The sequence below is a fragment of the Ciconia boyciana genome, chromosome 12 (assembly GCF_034638445.1).
Source record: "Ciconia boyciana chromosome 12, ASM3463844v1, whole genome shotgun sequence".
NCBI lineage: Eukaryota > Metazoa > Chordata > Aves > Ciconiiformes > Ciconiidae > Ciconia > Ciconia boyciana.
Genome location: NC_132945.1, coordinates 22170577 through 22193752, shown reverse-complemented (window position 1 = coordinate 22193752; position 23176 = coordinate 22170577). Strand labels below are relative to the sequence as shown.

The window sequence follows — 23176 nt, the reverse complement described above, 5'->3', positions numbered from 1 at the left end:
GAAGCCAGAGCCGGGACTTTTGCAAGGCACACTCTGTGCTTTTGGGTTTGTTTTCTTTCGGGGGGAGCGGAGGGCCGGGGGGGATCGCTGAGACTGGAATAAAAAAAAAATAATATACTTGTGAGCACTCAGCCAGGGGAAAAAATATCGCTCTCCTCTGCTGGAGAGGTGTTGAGTGATGCTTGAAAGCATTTGCTGGGAGATGAATGGTGGCGTTTCCCTCTGGTCGTACAACACTTGCTCCGGTGCCGAGGGATCCGCGGGGCACGGCCGCTCCGGTGCCAGCCCCGCCAGGCGTGGGCTGCTGCTGAGCCGAGGGACAGATGAGCCATCCTGGCGTGCTCGTCTTTGCCAGCTCCAAAAGCCAATTTGAGTGGCAGAGCAGTCCTGGTAAGTATTAACTGAGTGTTGACCCTCTTAAATCGATGTCTGCTCTGCCGCTGCTTGGATGACCTCCCAACCTCGGGAGAGGTGAGCGCAAGGGGAGCCTGTCCCCGGCCAGGGCTCTGCCCTCAGCCGAAGAGGTCCCGCTTGCCCCCAGGCCACCCGAGGGTCCTGGCGGGGTGCTCCGGCTACCTGGGGAGAGCCGGGAGGGTGGCACTTCTCGGTGCATCTTGTCCCTCCAAACACATCCTTGGAGGAGGCTGCCGGAGCGCCCCGTGCCTGGGGAAACCGGGCGGGTGCACGGACCGTAGCCCTGGGCTTATCCTATCTCCTTGTGCCCGTGAGGCCAAGGCATAGCTGATGTCAGCCAGGGCATAGCTGATGTCATCTTTATACCTGAATTCCCATCTGTTTTGGTGGGGAATTTCTTTGTGAGCACTGATTTCACAGCCGTAGGACAGGTGAGCTTAGCTGGAAAAGGCAATTTCCTCCAACATCGTAATGGAGGCTTGGTAAGAAAGAGTGAGTTTGTTTCTTGGAGAAAATAAAGCGTTTCAGTGCTAACAGTCATAGTGAAAGAGCGGGAGGAGAAGCCATGGACACCTCTGTGGGCTGAAGAAGAGTCCCAGGGTGGGTGAGCGTGGCTGGAGCACTGGGAGCTGGGAAGGGAAACCCCAAGGAGAGCGTAAATCGCAAGAGGTAATTCTTGGAAATGGTCCCAACTAAATTTCAGCAATACTCCATGGCCTGGCCGAGACCGAATAGGGGCGGCTGCCACGAAACTGTGTTTTATTTAGCGCGCTGCAATGAGAGACGTCTACCCCAGGTGTTAGGTTTGGGCTTTGGGAAGGCTGAGGGCACTCTTACCGACACTCTTAAATACAAATTACCAACCGGTAATACATCTGAGACCTGTGATGGGTGTCCTTGACCACTGCTGGCACCCGGGAGGCTTCTGTCTCCTGAAGGTGACACTGTGGTTGTCACCTTCTTACCCAAATCTGCAGGATTTGGTGCTTTTATTAATTGCCAGGGAGCTGCACTGGCCCCATTTCACAGATGCTTTGGCTGAGGGCGCTCTGGACCTCGGTGTTCCTGGGGGCTTCCCCACGGCCATCCGGGTTTCCAGCATTTCCTAACCCCACAGAGGCATGCACTGTCATGAACAATATTTCCATAGCCTGGATGGGGATGTAAATCCAGCAAAAAAAGGCAAAAAAAGCGCCTTTTATCACCCAGCCCTTCTAGCTGGGGAGTGCAAAAGTCACCACGGAGCTTTCCCAGCTTTACTGGGGACTTCTCGCGGCAGGATGCCAGCGTGCCAGCACCGGGCTCTGCCCCGGCTCAGCTCCCACCATTTTGGGAGACGGAGCTTGTGATTGCAGGGAAACAGGGGCGAATTTTGGAGGAACTGGCTTTTCATCTCTTGAGCTGAGTGCAAGGTGCCGCGTGAGATAAAGCAGCCTGAAAAGCAAACAAAACGCAGTCATGTCATTAAACCTGGTTCTTGAGGCCGTCAGTAGTGATTAAGGTTATTAGGAGGCTGGAGCGCTGTTTCTAAGGGAGATTCTTCTTTTTAAAGACTGCAGGGGCCTTCTCAGCCATCATGCTTGCCATTTTAGTGGTTTTTAATTGATTTCCTTTTGGGGGGAAATCCAGGAGGTTGACAAGTCACCCTTTAATCCCCTTAAAAACCCTCAGTAGCTGGAAGCCGACCATCAGCCGGGGCGGTTGATGTCCAGCACCTTAAAATAGACCTAACCCATCAGGTTGGGCGAAACCCCGTAGCCAGAAGGCGCCGCTGACCTCGGCGCTGGCAGTGCCTGTTGGGTCGGCTGCGCATAGCTCGCGCAGGCGTTGTCATGCGCCTCCCGCCTCGTGTCCCCGGGGCAGCTCCTCTGCCTCCCTCCCTGCTTATCCCACGTGTTTATGGATGCGTCCATCCATGGGGCTCATGCCGCTTGTCGGGCAGCACCCATGGGTGCCCTGTCCCACCATGCAGGTGGTGGGAGGAGCCGTCTTCCCAAAAATCAGACGGCGGGATGGAGACCACCGGACCGGGTGGACGTGGACCCGGACGCATCCCCCGTGGCCACGGTGCTATATTCTAAATTCTTAGCCAGCAGGAAAGAATCAAGATTCTCAGACTTGCTTTTTGATGCATAATATTTAGATAAATATGTATTATTTAGAATAGGAACAAAATTTTGTATATCCCAGCTCTGACAATGTCTTTACCTGCTACATAACTGTCTAAACAATTTATTTCAGATCATATTGTTCAACAGGATGATAGAGGGAAACTTAAACAAGAATGTCCTATAGCTAAATCCCTGAAGCCAAAATTACAGTCACTTTTCTGCATGGTAGCAGCAGTCAACTTTCAAGTAAGAAAATATTTGGGGAAGGAGGAATAACCTGGGTTTCCACCATCCCAAGGCTGCGAGCTCACTGGCACCGGCAGGGCCGAGCGCTGTGGGGTTGGCAGTGCCCTGGTTGCTTCGGAAAGTCCCTGGAGGGATGTCCGCAGCCTGGTTCTGTATCCTGCAGTGCGCAGGGGGAAATGCCTGCTGGAGGCATGGGTGACAGTAAACAAGCCCTGCTCCCGCCGCGCTAACAGGGAGCTAATCCCGTTGGGACGGTGGCACCGGTACCCGCTGTGCCCAGGGGGATTTGGATCACTCGGCAGCATCTTGATATAGGGCCCGGGTAACCTTTTGCTTTTTTATCCCGGTGACTCCTTGGGACCTCTGCCAAAGCAGCGCGGCGTGCGTGCCAGCAGCGGAGTGACAGTGCGGCTGGGCGAAGCGATGGGCGGGCTGACGGGGACCTCAGCGGCATTTGGGCCAGTGCCACGTGTGCTTGCTGTCGCCCACCGCCCGCCACGTGGGCTCCCAAAGCAGTCTCCCCTTGCCGGGAACAGCTGAGGCTTCACTCCAGCTCCGTAATTGGGGTTTTGCCCACTTTTGGCTGGCGTCCAGGTGCCGTAGGGAATTTTCTGGCACGTCACCAAATACCTCCGTCTCTCCCACTCACTTTTTTTGGGACGATGACCCCTCAGGGGTTTCCTATGAGCTGGGCAGGGCATGGAGGAGGATGCCAGCATTTCCCGACCGGGACAGTGGCCGTGCACCCACCTCTTGCAGCCAGCGGTTTCCCTGGGGAATCACTTTTCCCTGGCTTTCTGCAACCGCGAGCCTGCGTGTCCATGGCGTAACCATACTTTCTCTGGCAATGGGGGGGGGCAAGAGGACTGGGCGCAGTGAAACACGCGTGAAAAACTGCTGCACCCATTACGGCGGGGATTTGTTGGGGTTTCTCTTCCTCGAAGGACTGATTATTCCCTAGTGCAAGGGAAGGAGATGCTGCCTGTTGGCATTCATCCTTGGGGGAAAAAGGCTTGGTGGAGGGGCATGTGCCGGGCTGGGCACGGCCCCGGGGGCCCTGCCCGGTTCTCGCGCTGGGGCATTGCCCGTGCTGGCCGTGGGAGCTCGGTTCACTCCGGGCTCTTTCCGTTCTTCCACCCCGAGACAGTTGGGGCGGTTGCAAAACCCACATGACGTGTGCTGGGAATTGCTGCAACACGCTCGCAGGTGCGAGCCATTCCGATCTCTCCCAGGCACCTCGTACAACAGGTCCTGCCAGCTGCCGGGGCAGGTGGGACGCGGGGCTGCCCACAGCACCCTGCCTGCACCGCCGCCTGCCCGCGGCACCGACTGCAGGCAGCAAAGCTCCTGCCGCCGCTTCATCCTCCGTCAAGCACGCCCTGCGGGGCAGGGGTGCAGCCGGGGAGGGTGGCACAACCCCAGGTTCAATTAGCACATTTTCAGGGTTTTTTTTTCCCCCCCTTGCTCTTTTATTTGCAGATCCCTAAAAAATTACCTGATGCAAGAGCTCCCCCCCACCCCCAGCACATCCCTCAAGAGCCGGAGCGGGATGAAGCACGGGGGAAAGCCCTCTGGAACGGCTGCCAGCTCACAGCCCTGTGCCCATGGCGGGTTGCTTTGCTGCGGCTCGTCTCGGGCATGCCTAGCAGCCGTGTCGTGCCGTGTCGTGCCGTGTCGTGCCGTGCCGTGTCGTGCCATGCCGTGCTGCCTGCTGCCCTCCATGCGAGGAGCAGCTCGGGGTGCTCCGAGCAACCTCTTGAGCTCGCGTGGGACCAGCAAGAGGATGACGGTGGGGTGCTGGCAGCTCGGCCCCATCGCCCCTTTGCACCTTTGCTTTGCACACCCCAGGGGAGCTCCAGCCTGGAGATACCCCGTCCCTGCATCCCTGCATCCCGCAGGGCGCAGACAGAAGGGCATTGCCCCACACCGCTGTCATATAAGCTCCTGGCACTGTGTCCCGGTGCAGGCACCTCAGCGCGAGATGGAGACAGGATTTTGGGGTCGGTGCTGCTGGCAGCGTGGCTCTGAGAGCATCTGGTCTCCAGAACCCTACGGTGGAGGAGGCAAGCTCACCGGACCCTGTTTCTCCCCATCTCTGGGGGGTTTTTTTGGCTATGGGTTTGGATTTAGCAGCTCAGTGATGGCTTTTAGCTTGCTTTCCCTGATGCAGAGCAGAGAGCAGGGCCGCAGCCAGCCTTCCCGGGGCTGACTTGCTGGGGTTCACCCCAGGCGAGTGCCGGGGCCCTTCTCGGGGAGGAGAAATAACCCTCCCACAGCGCCTGCAGTGAAGGAACCTGCTTTGAGCACCCACGCATCGCCCCGTCCCCGGGGAGCAGCTGGGATGGGGACCCCCAGGGCACGCAGCCCCCACCGCCCTGCCCGGCGGCATCCCCGAAAGCCCCTTTCTTGGCCCTCTCGCGTCAGGCACCAAAACAAGACTTTTGTTTCAAGCTCTTGGCCTTAATCTGTCCACCCGCAGATCCTGTGCGTAAAAGGGAGATGAAATCCTTCCCTCTCGGGGGGATGTTGCGCGAGCGGGTGTGTTGGTGCTTGCCAAGGAGTCAGGCGTTTCAGCCGGAGGGTTTGTACAAACCCCGCGCGAAGCAGCGGGAGCTCGCTTAATAAAGCTGGAGCTTGCCGAGGTGGAAATCAAATCTAATGGCGGCTCCTTAACGTGAGGGTTGTGCCTCCTGTGCACCGTCTGAATCGGGTCCGATGGAAAAAAAAATCATCTGTGATTAAAGATTGACGGTAATTACATAATGGGTATGCACCAGATGATGCCCAGACAAGCTCCTTCCTGGGATTTCCCAACTTTTGGAGTGTTTAACTTTGCAATCATCCTAAAGTGCTTCTACCATGGGGGGGGGGGGTAATTATTGATATTACGGCAGCACCCAGCGTGATTGCACGAGGCTCAGCAGCGGCACCGTGGCCGCTGGAGCCGGGCTTGTGGGCGAGCCTGCCTCCTCTAATAGCCGGGGCAGCTCTGCGGCACGGTCGGGCACTAGAGGTGGATCTTCCCTTTCCATACCCAGCATTGCGACGGCAAAAAAGAATTAAAAAATACAAGAGAAAAGCTGCTTTTTGGGTCTGTTGGCAAAGCGAGCGGGGCGGCCGGGGCCGCACGCTTGCTCCGTGGCCGGCCAGTGGCAAAGAGGCAACATCAAGATGTTCTTGATAGTGGGCCAGCTATTAATCCATGTATTTTAGCAAAACCCAGTTTATTTCTTAAGGTTTGTATAAGCAATGGAAGCGGGGAGCACTGGGGGTGAGGGGAGCTTGTCTGGGATTAAACTCGCCTGAAAGCCAAGCACGCCAAGCTCGCGAGCCCGGGGAGAGCTTAATTAAAGTCAAAGGAGAAGCGTTTCCAAGAAAATAATACGGGGTATTTAAACGGGATATTTTTGTTCTAGGCCCAGAATGTCTCCTTTCCCTCTTCGGTGTCAGCTTTAATAAAACAAAATGAGATCTCCAAGAAAAACAAATTGGAGCTCTTAAAAGGCGCTGCGGAGATAAAAATCAGTAACACTGTTGCTGGTAACACCTTGGGTTATTAAAACGGAAAGAATGCTAACGATGTGATTTGCATCGGCCTTTCTTGTGGCTTCGCCCGGGCGGGAGCCCCCTCGCCCTGGGAGGGGGGCGCGGGCACGGCACAGCCCTGGTGCCCCTCACCCTGGCCTCTGGGCTGGGACGGGGGTGCGGGGAGCAGGTGGCTTCGCTGGCCAGGCGGATTGGGGCGTATTTGGGAAACGGTCACGCGGGCGGGATTTTGGAGGGCTTTATTTTTCTTTCCTAAGGCCGGTGAATACCGCTCTGCTGAAAGCTGGCGGGGTCAGGAGCGGCGCTGGGGTCAAATACTTAAGGCTTAAAAAAATGGCAAGAATCAGGATTCAGGGGACGCCAGACTTAAAAAACCAAATTAAATCAGGGCTGATCTTGTTGGAAAGGATGCCGTAGCCCACCAGAGCTCGTTCAGAGGTGACAAATGTGTGGATGAAAATCCCAAACTGGATTTTTTATGGCCTGAGAGCTGCTGGGTGTGGCTTTGCTCAGCACGCTGAGATGCTGGGCTGGGGAACTGGGGTCGCCTCCTCTAAAACCAGTGCCCCGATCCGGCTGGTACGGCTGAGCGTGCCGAATCCCGTACTGAAGGGCTGCTCTCAGAGTGCCCCGGCCACTGGCAGGCTCTCCCGGCTGCGTGGCCGTGGGTAGCTCCCCGGGATGCTGAAGCAGGGATGCGGGTAGGGCCGGGGAGCAGCTGGCGATGTGGTTTTGCGCTTTGGTCCCTCGACCATCGGCTTCTACCTTCCCGCAGGAAGAGTGGATTAAAAGCTGCCCCTTTTTTTTGCCACGTGCTTCCATCCTGGCCGGAGCTGACCGTCGCCTGGTCGGAAGCTGGTGGAGACCACCAGTGCCTTCCCTGGGTACCACCTCGGGTCTGTGGGGATGGAAGCGGGGTGCTGACCCAGGTTCGGGGCGAGGAAGCCCAGCGCTGCCGCAGGGTCCTGTCTGCCCATCTGTCTGCCAAGCAGGAGGATGCTTCTGGACAGGGTGACTTTCAAATGACCGATGTGATGCCGTCCACCCCGTCAACCCAAGCCGCCCCTGCCTGCCAGTGGGACCGGGGTGCAGAGGCTAGCTCCTGCCTCGCTGCCGTGCCCGGCTCCATCTGATAAGGCAATTATAGCTTTATCACTTAATTGCAGAGTACAATAATAGCAGAGCGTTATTGAGATAGGATGTTGCCAAGGGGTGAATATCGGCAGTGTTGGGTTTTGGGGGCTTTTTTTCTTTTTTCAAAATAAACTTGGTGGGGCCTCCGTGCTGCTGGAGGTGTGAAGTCTTCACGGGGCTCCTCCTGCCCGTACCCCACCACATCCCCTGCCCACGGGGAAATTCAGCCTCAAATAAAAGCCGTGCCAACCGCCCCGATGCCAGGGAAGCTCACCTGCAGTCGGTGAGAAACCAGCCTGGAAGGGGAAAGGGTGAGGACCTACAGGGATGTTGTCGACCACTTTCTGGACGGCTTTTCCCTTGCACCTTGGGAATGTGGTTTCCATCCTTTGCAGGTTTTTCCCGTCCTGCTTGGCAGGTTGCGGAGTGCGTGCTCGCCGCGGCACGTGGGCATCGGGCTAATGCTGGGTAGCCAGATGCCCTCGGGAGGGAGAGCTGGGTGTGCGTCCTAAAGCCCTTGCACGAGGCTTTTCCGCCCTCGGTGTCGCGTGTGAAATGCTCGACCGGTGTCCCTGCACTGAGACGAACGAAAGAAAATTTCATATTTGGCAACTCTTTCCCAGCCTGCTGGGGCTGGTGTGCAAGAGCTGAGTGGGGCATCAAGGCTGATACCCGGAGCTCTGCTTGTCTCTGACCCACGGGGGCCCGGTTTTCCACTGTCCCCATGGAACCCTGCGGCTGTCTAGGTGGCTGTGCGCTCCCGGCATTGGGATTTGGGGCATTTCCCTGCCCAGACTGTCCTGGCTGGGGATTTTCTGCCTTGCAAATGGGGATTTTCGAGACCCATATTGGTGCAGGGTGGGTTTCTCACCAAGAACCGAAGTTTTGCCTTGCTTGTCCTGATGTCTGCAGGGCAAGGTGATAAAAACTCGGGACGTCTGGGGACAAGGGATGGTGTCTCAGGCTTTTAGCTGGGAGAACCTGGCCCTCGGGATCTGCCTTTTGGGAGAGGGCCTTTATTAAGGGAGATTCATATAAAATCAAATGTATTGCCCAAAGCTAAGAAAGCATGGCAGATTTTTTTTTTAAGCTCTTAAACTCTGCCCTGCTTCAGTTCATCAACCAAAGCGTGAACCACAGAGCCCGGGAGTGGAGGTACTTCAGGTCCTGATTTGACCTCTGTGGCTGGCTGTTAACCCTTGCGGGCCCATCCTAAGCTACACCCAGAGATAAGATTAGCCCCAGTCTGGGTTTCGGAGCTTGTTTCCCTCCCTTGGGACAACATCCCCCCACCCCATCTGCAGCCTCCCCCCCCCAGTTTGTGCCCCACTGGCCTCATAAAACAAAACACGCCGCAGAAAAAAGCAGAAAGTGGTTTTTACAGCAGGGGGGTGGAGAGTTTTTCTGCTCCATGAGGGTGGTTGCTTAGATTTTTATTGCGGAATGAAGAGGGAAGGAGGTAAAAAAAACAATCCAAAAGCCGTTGGGAAGATGATGCCAGGCGGAGCAGCACAGAAAGCAGCATCTTTGGGGGTTTTAATGCTTCCTCTGCTTCCGAAGCGGGAATTAGCTATTGCCAAATGTCAGGCATTGCCAGGTGATGCTGGCCACACGCTGGCACTTTTTGCAGCAGATAGCCCTTTCTTTTCTCAGTCGGGCCACCCGGCTACACCGGGGCAAAGCTCAGGCTTCATCTGAGCATTTGAATTTGGGGAGATGATGAGGAGCCGACAGAGCGGAATGCCAGGGCCGGTGTGCAAGCAGCAGGTTGTTGGCTGGTTTCCCCATTAGTCAGGGCTGGTGACGAGTCAATCTCCTTTTCCATTTTCTTATGAATGAATCAGTTTTGGCTCAGCCCGATGGTCAGACTGGTTAAGCGAGAAGCAGCTGGTATTAGGCTCATTAGCAATGGAGACAGAAGCGAGCCTCTCCCCAGCTTGCAAACGCCGCATGATCCCCAGCCGGCCTGCAGCCGCCGTCTTGGTCCCTGGTGGGACTGGCAGCAGCACGGGAGCCCCCCGAGCCCGGGCTGGGGGAGGCGGTTGGCTTCTCCATCACCCCATTCCCTTAAACCTCCGTGCCCCTCCCGGCTCCTCGACACACCGAAGCTTCGTGGCCCGGTCAAACCAAGTGGTGGATGCAAACGGGGATCTGCATCCCGTTCTTTCTGCTGTCCTAGCGCATCTGTCCTCGGTCAGTGCCGCAGCACAGATTTTTTTTGGGGGGGTGGGAAATTTCAGCTTCAAGTTGCCTGCGGTTGCTGCTCAGCTGCGCCCAGGGAGCATGGCTCGGCCGCGTTTGCTGCTCCAGTCCTCGGGTGGCCCCAGTTCAGAGTTGCTCCTTGGCCAGAAGAAAGGGCTTGGCATTTTGCTGCGACTTCGGCCGTAGCAGTTGGGATTTGCGAGCCCTTCCTGCCCAGGGCAGGGACCCGGGGAAAGGGTACGCAGGCAGCAGCGAGCTGCGGGTCCGCCCCGTGGCTGCAGACCCCGTGGTGCAGATTGACCCTGGTCTCGCCCGTCTTTCCTTCGTTGCTGGCACGCAGCACGCACGCTTGGCCCCGCGGTGGCATTCGGCACCCCTGCCCCGCTCTGCCCATCCGTAATACCACCGCCATGCGTGTGCACCAGCTCGCCACGGCCGGGCAGAGCTTGGGAAGGGAGAGCCCCGTGTCGGGGTCATCGCAGAGGCTGAGCCTCTGAGCAATCTGAGGGTGCTTCAGTAGCCAGACGGTCCCCAGCGCTGGCACAGAGAGCTGGTGGGCTGGTGTCCTCCAGCCGATCTCCACAGTCCGGTGCTGGGGCGAGTGGCGGCGTTAGATCCACCCCATGCTCGGGGCTTTGCGACCCGGGGCTGCCCGTGGCCCCTCGCATCCCTCCTTACCCCAAAATCCCAGGGGGCTTCAGCTCTACACCGCTGAAGCCGCGTGGCCCCTGCTCTTGCCTTTGCCCCTGGGCGTGGGTGGGCTTCGTGGGAGAAACTGGAGCTCAGCCGCTTGAAAACAAGCCCAGGGACTGCGGCGTGTGTTACCTACAGCAATCCCACGCCTGGCACCTGCGGGAACACGGTGATTTTGATTCCTGCCCCTACCCCAACATGCAGTATTTCCATGGGGAGGAAGAGGAGGCTCCCTAGCCACGGAGGTAGGATGTATGGCTTTTAAACCTGATCGCAGCAGGACCAAAACTTACCCAGTAACTGATAGAAACCTTCATTAACCTGCCCTGTTATTTATTCCGATTTCAAAGCCCTTGATGCAGCAAAAAGCGAAGGCATTTCTCCGGGGAAGCGCATTAATGTTTCACCGGGCTTCGAAGCACTTTGCTGCCGAGGCACTTTGAAGGGTACGGGCTGTCCCCAGCTCCCCTCGGTCTTGTTAAACATTGCGCGGCTCCGAGGAAGCCACGGTGTCGTGGCCGCAGCCGTCGTGTGGGCTAAAGCCCTCGGGGGGTTGCTTTTTTAATATATATGTATATGTGTGTGGGTATATGCATAGGTGCAGGCAGGCATATGTATGCACATATACGTATATGTGTGTATATGTATTAGGGATCCCCATTCAAGGTGCAGCGGCAGGAGCTGGAGGGCTCGGGGCTGGGTTCCCAAGGTGCTAATGGGAAACACGGGGCTGGGTACTGACCCACGTAGGAAACCCCGACACCGCGGCCGTGGCTTTTCTCCACCCGCCCGGAGCATCAAAGGGCAGGGCTGGCCCTTCCCCACACCGTGGGCAGCTGCCGAAGCCACCCGGCGTCTGAAAAACTTTCAAATGAGAGCAGGTCAGCCAAAAGTAACAGCCCATTGGCAAAGGGGTATAACCTGTTTCTTGTTGGGGAAAAAAAAAATTACAAAAAATACCGCCGTTCTTCAGTTTCCTTTAGCTATCGGATTTGCTTAATTACAGCATGGTCTATTTTTCTGAGATATCCAGGTGTTCTCAAATTGTGCTTTAATGTAAGGAAACTCCAAGAGATTAAAATCACGTGGGTATTTTACCCCTCTTTTGGCCTCCGGGTGTTTGGTTTAATGATAATACACAAGTCTTGTGGCGTTCGGGGATTTTTTTCCCCATCAGTAGGCTTCAGGAGCACTATCCAGAGGCGTTAGTGTCTCTGTGCTGGAGACCCAGGGGAAACTCTCCGCCACCAGAGGAGGAAATAAATTCCTGATGGCCATCAGGAGAAGAGCCCAGATCTTCCACCACGGAGCCGTTTTGCCGCACGGACACGGCTGGGGCAGCCCGGGATGCTGCCCTGGCTGCGTGCCCGCTCGAGGGCTCTGCTCAACCTGCTTACAAACGGCTTTTCTTCATTTAGTTTGATTTCTAAAGGTATTCGCTCCATGGAGGAGACTCCCCAGTGGATCCCCCGCTGCGGTCAGTCGTCACCTTGCCCCGTCCCTTGTGCCGCAGGAGGGTTTGGGCTGGGGCTGAGCACCGGGACCAGCCTGGGGAGCTGCCGGCGTGGTGGGAGAGCCCAGATGGAAGAGGCCATTGCGGGGAGGTGTTCTCTCCTTTGTGAACCAAGCTCGGGGGCAAAACAACTTAAAAGCGGACTGCTGCAGCCTGGAGAGGGGCCTCCCTTCGGAAAGCACCCACAGCAGCCGCTGCTGCCGCCTAGATTTTCCCTTTCATATTTCTAGCCCTGTGTATAGTCTGGTATTGGGCAAACTTTGTCTTCGGGGAAATTGGGGCCGTGTTGGGCGTAAGCAAATAAGTAACATAACTGAAATATTTTGGTAATATTTGGGCGGGCGGCTCTGCTCGGGTGCCGTGGGGGAGGCATCGCTGCCGCCCCAGCGCTCTCTGTTTTGGGGCACTTGCCCCAGGGGGGCTCAGGCTGAGGTTGCCGCAGGATTTTTTTCCCCCGGAGCTTGGGGGGGTCCGTGGGGTGGATACGGGCTGGGGGTGAGGATGCCGCACCGCAGCGGGGCAGAGCCAGCAGCGCCGGCAGTGTGTGTGGGTGCCGCTGGGAGGAACGCAGGGGATGCTTTCTTCCAGCCTCCCTCGTCCTCGGGGTGCCCCAGCCTTGGCTGATGGGCCCTTGGGAGACTTGGCTCTTCCCATGCCATCCGCGTCCCCATCCCATCGGAGGAAGGCTGCCGGCAGCTCCCTGCCCCGCTCCCCACAGCGCAGGTGCCCAGCTACGCTCCCCAGTGCTCTCCAAAGCATCACACAGCCTTTGGGGTTCAAAAAAGACAGCAGGCAGCTGCGGGCCGTGGCCGGGGTCCCCCGACACGGGGCGGAGGGTGACGCAGGTGTCGGGGGTGGCAGGAGCTGTCCCTCCCTGCGGGGCTACCATGGGGTGGGTTTTTTGGGGAGGTGCCTTCACGGACTGTCAGGGTGCAACGTGACCGGAGCCAGGCACTGCATTGCACGGGAGGGAAGGCGCAAGGGACAATTAATTATTAATCGGTCCCCAGGAGGGACATGGGAAGGTGTCTCCGCTGAGCACCACACACCGGGAAAGGGTTGGGTCAACCGGGAGACGTGGAGGAGACAAGGGGGAACTATGTGCAGGGCTGAAGGCCAGGCTGGGGTTGTTCCTGCTAGAGGAGGGAAGGTGCATCACTGCCTTCAGCTCTCTAAAAAGTTGCTTAAAAGGTAATAAGCTGGTGTCTCTGTCCGGTGAGGGACAGGTTGCAAAGTGATGCTTTGAAATTTTGCAGCAAGGAAGGTGTTGGTTGGGAGAAATACTTGGAGTGCAAGAAGCCCGGCCCTTGTCTAGGTGAAGGTTGGAGATTCCCACCACCGGAGCGTTCGGAGAAGAGGCTGGGCAGAAGTCTGCCAGGGCTGGGAGGAGAGCGTAGATGTCCTGCAACGGCACCTCTTTGTCTGAAAAATGGTGGTTTAAGTGTCTGGGCTGGGTGGAGGAGCTGTGGCCAGGGCTCCTGGGTTTGGTCTCAAGTGCGCTGTGACTCTCCCCTTAATGGTCAGGGCTGGCAAAGGGCTGGAGGTATTTTTCTTTCTGGGTATCCCTTAATTAACTGAAAGGAAAGGCTGTCAAGTACCCGACGGGGAAGGGAAAAAGATCTTCAAGAGCCTGTGACCAGCCCAGCATTTCACCTCCCTTTATTTTCCCCAGCCTCTTTGTTTTCCCTTTGAAAAAAAGGGTGTTTTTCTCTTCCCCTCCATTTAACTGCTATTTATTTGCTGGTAAGTGGAAGGAATTCAGCTGGGATCAGCCTGGCTCCTGCCAGCAACTGGAGTTGAAAAGTTTCCGTGGGGAAGATGTAAGAGCAGAGCAGGGGGGTTGTTTTCCACCCGCCGCCGATCCTCGCTCTGCGGGCCCTGCGTCACGGCCAGCCAGGTTGGGTGGGTTTAATTCTCCTTTTTGACCGGGATGTTGACAAGCACCCGTGGGAGTTGCAGTGGGAGGAGTGCGGACCCGGGCTGGAGGGTTTCTTCTCCCGGTTAATGGGAAACAGAAGACGGCTCGGGAGAAATTTGGCAAAGAGGGAAACTTTTCTGTCTCTTCCAGCTTGGAAAGAAGCATCCTTTCTCACCCCAGCCTCCCCGCAGAAGGCGGAGGGTTCCCAAACGCAGCCCCGGCAGGGTTTGCTGGCGTGGTGGGGGGACAGGAGACAGAAAGTGCCCGTGATTTCGCAAGGGATGGAGCAGTCTTGGGCCACCGGCCGCGTTTCGGGAGGGGTACCCAACCTGCCTCCCGCTGGGGGCTGGGAGCCCTCCTGTCTTCTCCCCAAGGCATCAAGGGGTTGGGAAGCTTTCACCCCAGAGCAACATCGGGGATTTTTGGGGTCCTGTAGCTGTGCCTCGGGTATAATATAACCATGTAGATGGAGATGTGATGCCAGCTGCGGTGGTGGGTTTGCGCTGGGCGTAGGCACCCGGAGGGACGCACACGGATGCTGTGCCTGGCCGGGAGATGAACTGCTGACCTCGATGTAGAGGGCCCTGTCGGCATTGCCCCCTCGGCCCGGCCCGTGAGCTGCGGCACCGCTTTGCCGTCTGCTCTGGTGTGCGTTGGCCGGGAGCCACGACCTCTGCGTCCCGGCAGCGTATCACAAAGCCAGCCGAGCCGCTCCGAGCCGGGGAAATGCCGTACCGGTCACATGCGTGGGAAGGCTGGCAGGGTGCTGGGGTGCAGGTGAGCGTGGGGCAGGGGGCGAGGTGCCCCCGGAGTCACCTTCCTGCCCTTTTGGGGTTTCGGGTGTCCCCCGAAAAGTGGCAGCGCTCATCTGGGTCCCAGGCTGGGAAGCGGTGGCCGGCACTGGCCAGGCGTATGCCCAGCTCTGCTGGCCCTGTCCTGGTGCCAGTGCCGGTGCCAGGCTGGGATGGGCTGTCCCTCACGCGGCTCGTGCCCTCGCAGGTGCCCACCCCCTTGCGTCCTCCCTGCCCTGTTTGCAAACGTGGTGTTTTTGCCTTGGATGGACGATCACGTCTTGCAGAGCGGTCTCTTGGTGCCGGTGGTCTCCAAAGGGAGATAAAGCGGTGGGGCGAATTCCTGAAGCTCCTTCACGCCCGTCCCCCAGCTGCACTGTCCTCCCAGTTGTCTGTGTGCTGCAGGAACTGGTTACCAGTACAAGCCTGCCAGTTACAAGAAGCGGCCACGGTGGGAGTTCAGAAGAGATGACACGTTTTGGGGCTGGGGAAAGAGGAAGGGTGTCACCAGCGCCCTGCCAGCGACGGGAGGATGGCCGTGGCAGGGCGTGAGTGCTGAGCTGTTCCCAAGCAAGCACTTTGTGCGCTTGTACAAGCGACTGGAGGAGGTTAATCGTAGTCAAAGCCCAGTGAAGTTTGGTCAGGTCACGGCTTTTCCAAAGGCTTAAAATTTCGGACGTGCAGCAGCCGGTGTCCGGGGCCACGGCTGACCCACACCATCCCGCTGGAGTTAATCATTGCTGTCGGCTCCGAGATCTGCCTGGCTCCGGCAATGGGAACCGTTTCCCCAAAAACACAGGGTGAGGAGCCAGCACATGGGGCCTGGATGAAACCCCAACCTGCCAGGGCGCGTTGGGCTGGGGAAGAGCTGGACCCCCTAACCCTGACCCTGATCCTAACCCAAACCCTAACCCTGACCCTGATCCTAACCCAAATCCTAACCCTAACCCAAACCCTAACCCTGGCCCTAACCCTCACCCTAACCCTCACCCTGACCATAACCCTGACCATAACCCTGACCCTAACCCTAACCCTGGCCCAGACCCTGACCCTAATCTTGACCTTGACCCTGACCCTAACCCTAACCCTAACCCTGGCCCTAACACTGACCCTAACTCAAATCCTAATCCTTACCCTGACCCTAACCCAAACCCTAGCTCTGACCCTGACCCTAATCTTGACCCTGACCCAAACCCAAACCCTAACCCTGGCCCTAACCCTGACCCTGACCCTACCCCTGACCCTAACCCTGACCCTAACACTGACCCTAACTCAAATCCTGATTCTAACCCTGACTCTAACCCAAATCCTAATCCTGACCCTGACCCTGACCCTAACCCAAACCCAAACCCTGGCCCTAACCCAAACCCTGGCCCTGGCCCTGACCCTAATCCTGACCCTGACCCTGACCCTGACCCTGACCCTGACCCTGACCCTGACCCTGACCCTGACCCTGACCCTAACCCTGACCCTGACCCTGGCCCTGACCCTTCACTCTCCCTTTCATTGTATGAGGTAGATACCGTGTTCGTTGCCCTGTGGAAGCAGTGTGGCCACCCAGAGCGGGGCAACCTGGGGCAGCCACTGGTGGCCACTCAGGAGCCCCCCGCTCTCCCCACTTGCCCCAATGGGCCCCGTGCTGCCGTCTGCGCTTGGGGCCGGATGGGGGAAGGACCTGGTCTGCTCCAGCCACCCAGTCCCATCTGGGAGATCCGTGGGGGCTGCTAGTCCAGCCCCGAGCTGCTACGCGAGATGTGGCCACTGCGTGCCAGGAGCGTGTAAATCCCAAATTGCTCCAAATTAAGCCCAGGAATCATGAAATTTGGGGTCTGGCCCCCATCTGCTTGCCTCGCTGAGAGTTAGTTCTCCCAAATGGGGCTGGGGGCTAGTGGTGGTCTCCCCTCCGTGCTTTCCCATTGCAGAGCTGCCAAATAGATACAGGGGCTCCTGTCCTTCAGGCGAGTGCCTGCATTGCCGGGGGACATCCGAGGGGCATCACAGCTGGGGAGAAAAATTATATTAAAAAAAAGGAAAGATGGAAAAAATCGGGAGGAAAGCCTCCTGGGTTTGGCACCGTGTGTTTGGGTGAGCGCCGGGAGCTGTGGGGGCAGCTGGACCCTGGGCCGGTGCCTGCAGTGCTGCGCTCGTTGCTGGTGTTCCTGACGTTGGAAGGGGTTTTTTTATATATATATATATATAAAAAAATACTTTCTTCTCCCTGTGGGTGTGTTTTGAAAAGGGGCTTGGGAACAATGAGGATTAACAAGCAGATAGAGAATTAAATGCAGGGTTTGAGTCTTCAAATGTGTGCACATTTCAGAGCGCCTGTTTGTGCCAAGATAAACTCCGTCAGGAATAAACATCGTTTTACATGAAAGGCTAATTACAGATTGGCGCTCTGCGGGCGGGAGGAGGGAATTTTCACCAATTAAAATGGAACTTTTCTGTTTTTCATAAAATCGCTGCATTAAAATGCAGCCGGGGGCTGGTAAGGTGGTTGACAGCGCAGTTGAAGGAGGGGATGCTCACCCCCGGGATGTCCCCCCAGTACTAAAGAGGCTCTGCCAGTTCATTGGGGCCGGAGCTGCGTTAGGGCACTGGTTTTGCCCAAGAGCGGTTGAACCCCAAGAGCTGCCCTCCACGCGTGCAGCCCTGGGATCTCACCGGGGGAGATGGGATGTGGGCAAACTCGGTCCAACTTGGAGTCACCCAACATCAGGAGAGGTTGGAGTAACAAGATCTCCAGCCTCCTCGAGGGTGTGGGTCATGGAGAGACGTCTGGATGGGGCATGGTGGATGGGAGCCCATGTTGAGGTGATGTTGTTGCGACCGTAGCTCCTGTTTGTTGGGTAACTTTAGTGTGTGGTAGGTGAATCATTGCTCAAAAATTGTCAGCCAGAAGACGACGTGGAGAAGAAAAACCTTCATGGCCTGCCGAGAGGAGTGCTGGGGAGAAAAATCCAGCCTGGGCACATGGGGGGTTTCAGCTACAAAGCACGTGCTGCCTTGTTGCTTTTGGATGGATTTCACAAGAATTTGCATTTCTAGACTGGCTCTGGAGCCGCAGAGGCCAAACGGGAGCTGGGATGGGGACGGGGAGGACGTGATGCAGCTCAGACACGAGCTCGAACGCCATTTTGCTCTAACCGGGGTCGAATTTTATGGTTTTGGAATGAAACGATGCAAAATGTGGCTGGGGCTGAGTTTCTCCAAGATGTTCAGCGCACGAACCTCAGGCAAACACTCCGCGCCTGCTGCTTGCCAAGCAAAACCACAGATTCATCTCCATCTCTACTTAACGTGGCCACAGGGTAGCTAATATTGGGACTTTTCTCTCACGTAAGCTGATATTTGTCACTTAGTGGTTACAGGAGGTGGCCCGGTCATCGTCTCTTAAAAGTCCCCTGCGTCCTTGAGAGCGAGGGAAGGCAGAGAGGCCCAATCAGGAGAGATGTGGTGGTTTTTTTGAAGCAAAGTACATTCCCAGCCTGCTCTGCTCCGGTGCCCCGTGCTCCTGAACCAGTTAAAAACGGATTTTTTAAAAGTCTCCTATGGCAAAGACTGGATGGACGCTTGCTGGGTGTGGTCTTTGAGAAGCTGTTGTGTTATCCATGGTCATGGGACCATGCTGCAATGACGGTAGCTGCCACTTCTCCTATGACATTCACGTTGTTCCGTACTCTGTCCTAATACCGCCACGAATGGTACACTGAAAGGGTCTTTATTCAGACCTGGCCTTGAATAATTCCTCTGCGTAATTCCATTTATTCCAATTTTCAGGCTGTTTTGGAATTGTTTTCGAAAGAAGGGAGGGGGGGGAGAAGTCAGCCAAACCTGATAAAGGAGGACTTTGTTCTGAAGCTTTAGGGTATGGTACCAAGCAGGGCTTGCTATACAATTAATGAGTTTATCTGGCTTTTAGCTGCATGTGATACACGGTGGCTGCCACCGCACCCCCACCTCCTGTCCAGAGGAGCCTGGCTGCTCCTCAGCTTCGGTTTGCTGCTCCTCAGCTTCGGTTTGCTGCTCTTTAGCTTAGTTTCCCTTCCTGCTGTGCATCGCGGTGGCCTCCTCAGATGTGACTTTGCGTCTGCCTTTATTTAAGCCTTGACCAACCCTCCCTGGGATGTGCTCCCTCCGCGGGGGGTGTTGAGCACATGGGGCCGAGCCATTGGGAGCGCTTCAGGCATTACTTTGAGTGAGCAAGAAGATGACGCAAATGGCTTTTTAAGGGCGCAAGATAAAACAGCTGCTTAATTTTCACTGCAGATGTGCTCCGGGCGGCACGCATTAGCTCCACGGAGGGGGGGTTACAGCCATCCGCTTCCCCACAGTGTCTGTGTGGGCAGGGCCACCAGGTTGCTTGGGCTCCCAGGCCACCCGAAAAAGAAGCCAGGTAGGGCTGGGAAGGGCTTTGAGGATGTGTGGTGAGGTTTCTCATGTCAGCAGAGCTTCTCTGTCCCCAGAAAGCACAAGTCAAGAAATTACTTATTTCTTGGAGGAGCGGTACAGACGGGGAGATGGAGGCGAATTACCCTTGGCTGCCCCATCCCTCCTCCAAGAAATGCCAAGTGCCTGGGGAAGGTGACCCTCTGCAGCATGTCCCCGTCCCCTCCAGCGGCCGCCCTGTCCCGGCCGCGCGGCGCGAGCGGGAGAAGCTGCGGGAAGCGAGGGAAGACACTTCCTCCGGTGACGGATCTGAGGTCACCTCCTGGTCCTTGATCCCTCCAGCCTGGGGTATTCGGGTCAGCGGGGAAGCACGGCTGAGAGCGACGTCCCTTCCTTCTGTCTCCCTGGGGATTCGTTTTTAAAGGAACAAATAGGCTCAGCCACAAATACCATGCAGTACAATTTTTTAATGATGTTTTTTGGAACAACGAGCTAAATACCGGGGGCGGGGGGTTGGATCCGCGTCTCAGAGCCGTGACATTTTCCCCGTTGTTTCTTACCTTCCTGCGCACACCTTGCTCTGCTCCGTGGTGCTCAGAAGCCTTTTTCTGCTCAGGAAAATACCGGCAAGGAAGGAGCGTTTCATCTTTTTGGGATGGCCTTGCTGGAAAGAAAGCTGATCTGGTGTCTGGGGCGTGGGACCCACCTGGACCGACCCCGGGGTCCCTGCCCACCTCTTGCTGCCATGAACACACAGACGTGGTGCTCACAGCCCTCCCTGGCCCCTCGGCATTGCCAGCCCCATCGCCGGTCCTGACCCGCACGTGCCAGCCGTCCTCTGCCACAGGGTCCCCAGCAGTGGTGTCACCCACTGCCAGGAGGACGTGGTGGCCGAGGCACACCTGGTCCCAGAGCTCCTCCATCATGGGCACAGCTTGGTGGTGCAGGGCTGGTGGGCAAATGGGTCACCTCCCTGGTTTTTACTCCGTCTTGAGTGAATGGTGAACGGTGAACGGTGCGAACTCCCCAGAGTGAAGGGTGCTGGGGAGGATGGCTCAGCCTGGCCATGTTATCCACATCTCCTACACCACTGCATCACTGTTCCCCTTGGAGATCTTCAGCTGCTGTCTTCCCCTGCCCGTGTTGAAGGCCACGTTGCTTTGGGCATGCCACGGGCCAACAGTTTGGCTGTCTTTGTTAGGTCAAGGTGGGAAGGAGCAATCTGGGGAGCTTTACCCCCTGTGCTGCTGGAGTAGGAGAGCTGCTGGTGGGATGCTCTCCTTGGTCAACCTTTCTGCTCCAGCAAAACTGGGCTCTTTTGCTCTTCTGCTGGGCTCTTACCATACCCCAAAGCATCCTCAGGACTACCAGGAAGGTCCCATCAGCTCTGGAGGAATCTGGGGCTGCAGGTGGCCTGGGCTTGGGTGGCAGCTTGGGCTGCTGCCGTCCCCCATCCTGCTGCCGTCCCTGCCGCAGCAAGCAGCGAGGAGTGGGTGCATGCACCTGGGGGGTCACGGCTTCCCAGCTGCTGTTTTATTGCCTTCAGGAGCGGCTGCGGGTGGGAGCAGGGTGGCACGGACATGGCTGGTCTCGGGGTAGCTTGCAGTGCCAAGCAGGGTCAGTGGAGAGGTGGCTGTCGGGGAGGGACAGCACGCGTTGAGCCACCTCTGATACTGCCAGAAGTCATCTTCACAAAAGGAGAGTGCTTTATATGCTTTTTTGTAACTAAAAAGGCGGTTTCTGAAGACCTTGGTGTTTCTGTAAAGGCACTCCTTGGAGAAGGGGTTGCTCGGCCGTCACCAGCTGGGTCCCACCATGGCAGCTCCAAAACCAGCTCCTTCAGCTGGCACTTCCAGAAGGTGGTTGGACTTATGGCACCTCAAGACTCGATCAAGTCTTAACCCGACTCCTGTCCAAATTCTGCACAGCTCCTGAGCTCCTTCCAGCTCCGTCCTCATCTGGATTCAGTCCATCGTTTCTTTCAGGATCTGCTTGATCGCGCTGCGCGGCTGATAAGGCTTTGTGCCTCTTGTGGTGGCTTGTCTTTGTGTGTTTCAATATCTCACCCAGATTATCAGCCACAGAGGGTTGCGAGGTGTGGCTGGGCTAGGAATTAACCATCTCATCCAAACCCCGTGGAAATCAGAAGCAAAGATTCCCTTTTTTTTTTCCCTGTGGGCTTTAAATCAAGTCGTAACTTCTCCAGCATCTGAGGAGCTGCTGAAGGGAAACCCTGACTCAGGCTGATTAAGCCCCATCTGGTTTCCACCAGAGGAATGGCTGCCTCTGCCCTTCGTGTCCAGGAAAGTCCAGGAGAAATTTCAATACCACGTTACACAGATTGCCAAAAATAAACCCTTCATCCCCTGGAGCGGATCCAGGGACCCCAGCTCCGTGTCTGGAGGGCAGGTTTGGGGCTACACTTCACCTGAACCCCATTTTTTTCCCCAGCCCATGGTTTTCTGCCACGGCTTTCCTCCAGCCTTGCCCTGACGCAGGTGAAAGGAGATCACCGTCATCGCGCTGGGGCTAAAACAGGGGGGAAAATTGTGCAACCTGCTCTCCGGGAGCTGTTTCGGTGTGAATCACGCCGGGACCAGAGCCGGGGCCGAGGCAGCTTTCTCCTGCCCCCAGATTTTGCCGAGGTTTCCTTCCAGCGCTGGAGCTCGCCCAGGCTTCCCGGGGCTTCGCTGGGAAGTGCTGGGAAGACAAAACCCCGCTCTGGAAGTGAGGCTATTGTTCTTACTAATTTTAACTTGATGTTCTTCCCCAAGCCTATTTTTATTCATTGCTTGTGGTAAGCCCTTTCTCTAAGGTAGAGCAATTTGCCACGAGACTCTTTTTTTTGTGTTTACCAATTTTAATTGAGTGATATCTCCTTTTTACAAACCCAAAGCTGGAGGAGCTTTTAAGCGCCCGTTGCTGAGCCTCTCGCCCCGGGTTTGCTTTGATCTCCGCAGGTGAGTGTGCATTTTTGGGCCCAGAGATTGATATTGCTTATTTGCATGTAAATCTCCGGGTTATTAAGATCAGAATCTGGCCCTTTAAATTTAATACTTTGCTTTATGCTTTGATTTCCGCGTTTCTTAAAGTAATTTCCAAAAATAACAAACTTCAAACATGACGGGGCCATCTAACGTTTTACTGCCTTGGCTGGAGTAGAAGGAACATTTCTGGAAGTATATTATCCAATTTAACGAGCCTTTCCCATCTTGGCTTTGCTCCCACCCCTCACCCCCTCTTGGAGTTGTTTTGGACGGCTCGTTGGAGCCATGCCACCTAATCCTATTAGAAGGACTTTCATTACACTGTGCCTTGTGTTTATAACCAAGAAAATCAGCTGGAGACGGGGGGTCCTCTCCCTCGCCCTTTTGCATTTTGCCTGGTGTCGAGACAAGAGCCCGGCGAGTCCCACGAGGTTCCCGCGCAGCCCTTGCTTTTCTTTAAACTGCTCCGCTCTGCATTTATTAAGGAATACTTTAGAGTAAATTGAGTCCTTGTGAACTTGTAATTAATTTGGAAGGGTCAGTTCTTCCCAGGCTAGCGAGGGCTTCTTTGTGTGGTCCTTTTTGGAAGGCGGAGGTGGGAGAGGCTGTTATATAGCTGGGATTTGCTTTTAATAGGGACCTGGCTATTTTCTGAAAATCTCACGGCTCGTGAAGGATGGGTTGTTATTGTGCGGGGCTGTGCTAAAAGGGTTTGCAGAGCGCTCGGTTTGGGTGCAAAAAAACCCAACCCCAAAAAAGGAATAAGGAAAGCAAGGAGCACATGTCCCGGGGTCTGTGCGGGGCAGATCACGCTTGGCAGCCCAGAGCCAGCACCTGAAGCTGGGAGATCCAGGGGACCTCCTCCAGGAGGTCCCCAGCTTGGGTGCTGGGTAGGGCTGGGGGCCCCTTGTCCATCTGTCCGTCCTGCCCTGTCCTGAGCCCCGCTGGGGGGACTTCTTGCTTCTCCTCAGAGCTGGTAGACTGAGATTTTTTTTCCTTACCGCATTGCTTTTCTTGAAAGCCTGCCTTTCCTCCCCAAAATAGCCACAGAAACCATTAAAGAGAGAAGGTGGAGGGCAGGGAGAAGACGATGGGCTGAAGTAATCTGCGCATAATAAAAGTTTCTGAAAAAAGACAGCCATCCAGACAGTGGTTTTCTCCAGAGGGGGGTCGGAAGGAGACATGAGATCACAGTCCCGGCTGGGCATCGCCTGGCAGGGCCAGGGATGTAA

The 23176-nt window shown here is 56.3% G+C and overlaps 1 protein-coding gene across 1 annotated transcript in view; it reads left to right on the top strand.

The window, feature by feature from the left end:
* The window catches only part of SLC16A2 (solute carrier family 16 member 2), a 36108-nt gene that overhangs the window by 2946 nt on the left and 9986 nt on the right, over positions 1-23176 (top strand). The window lies entirely within an intron of this gene.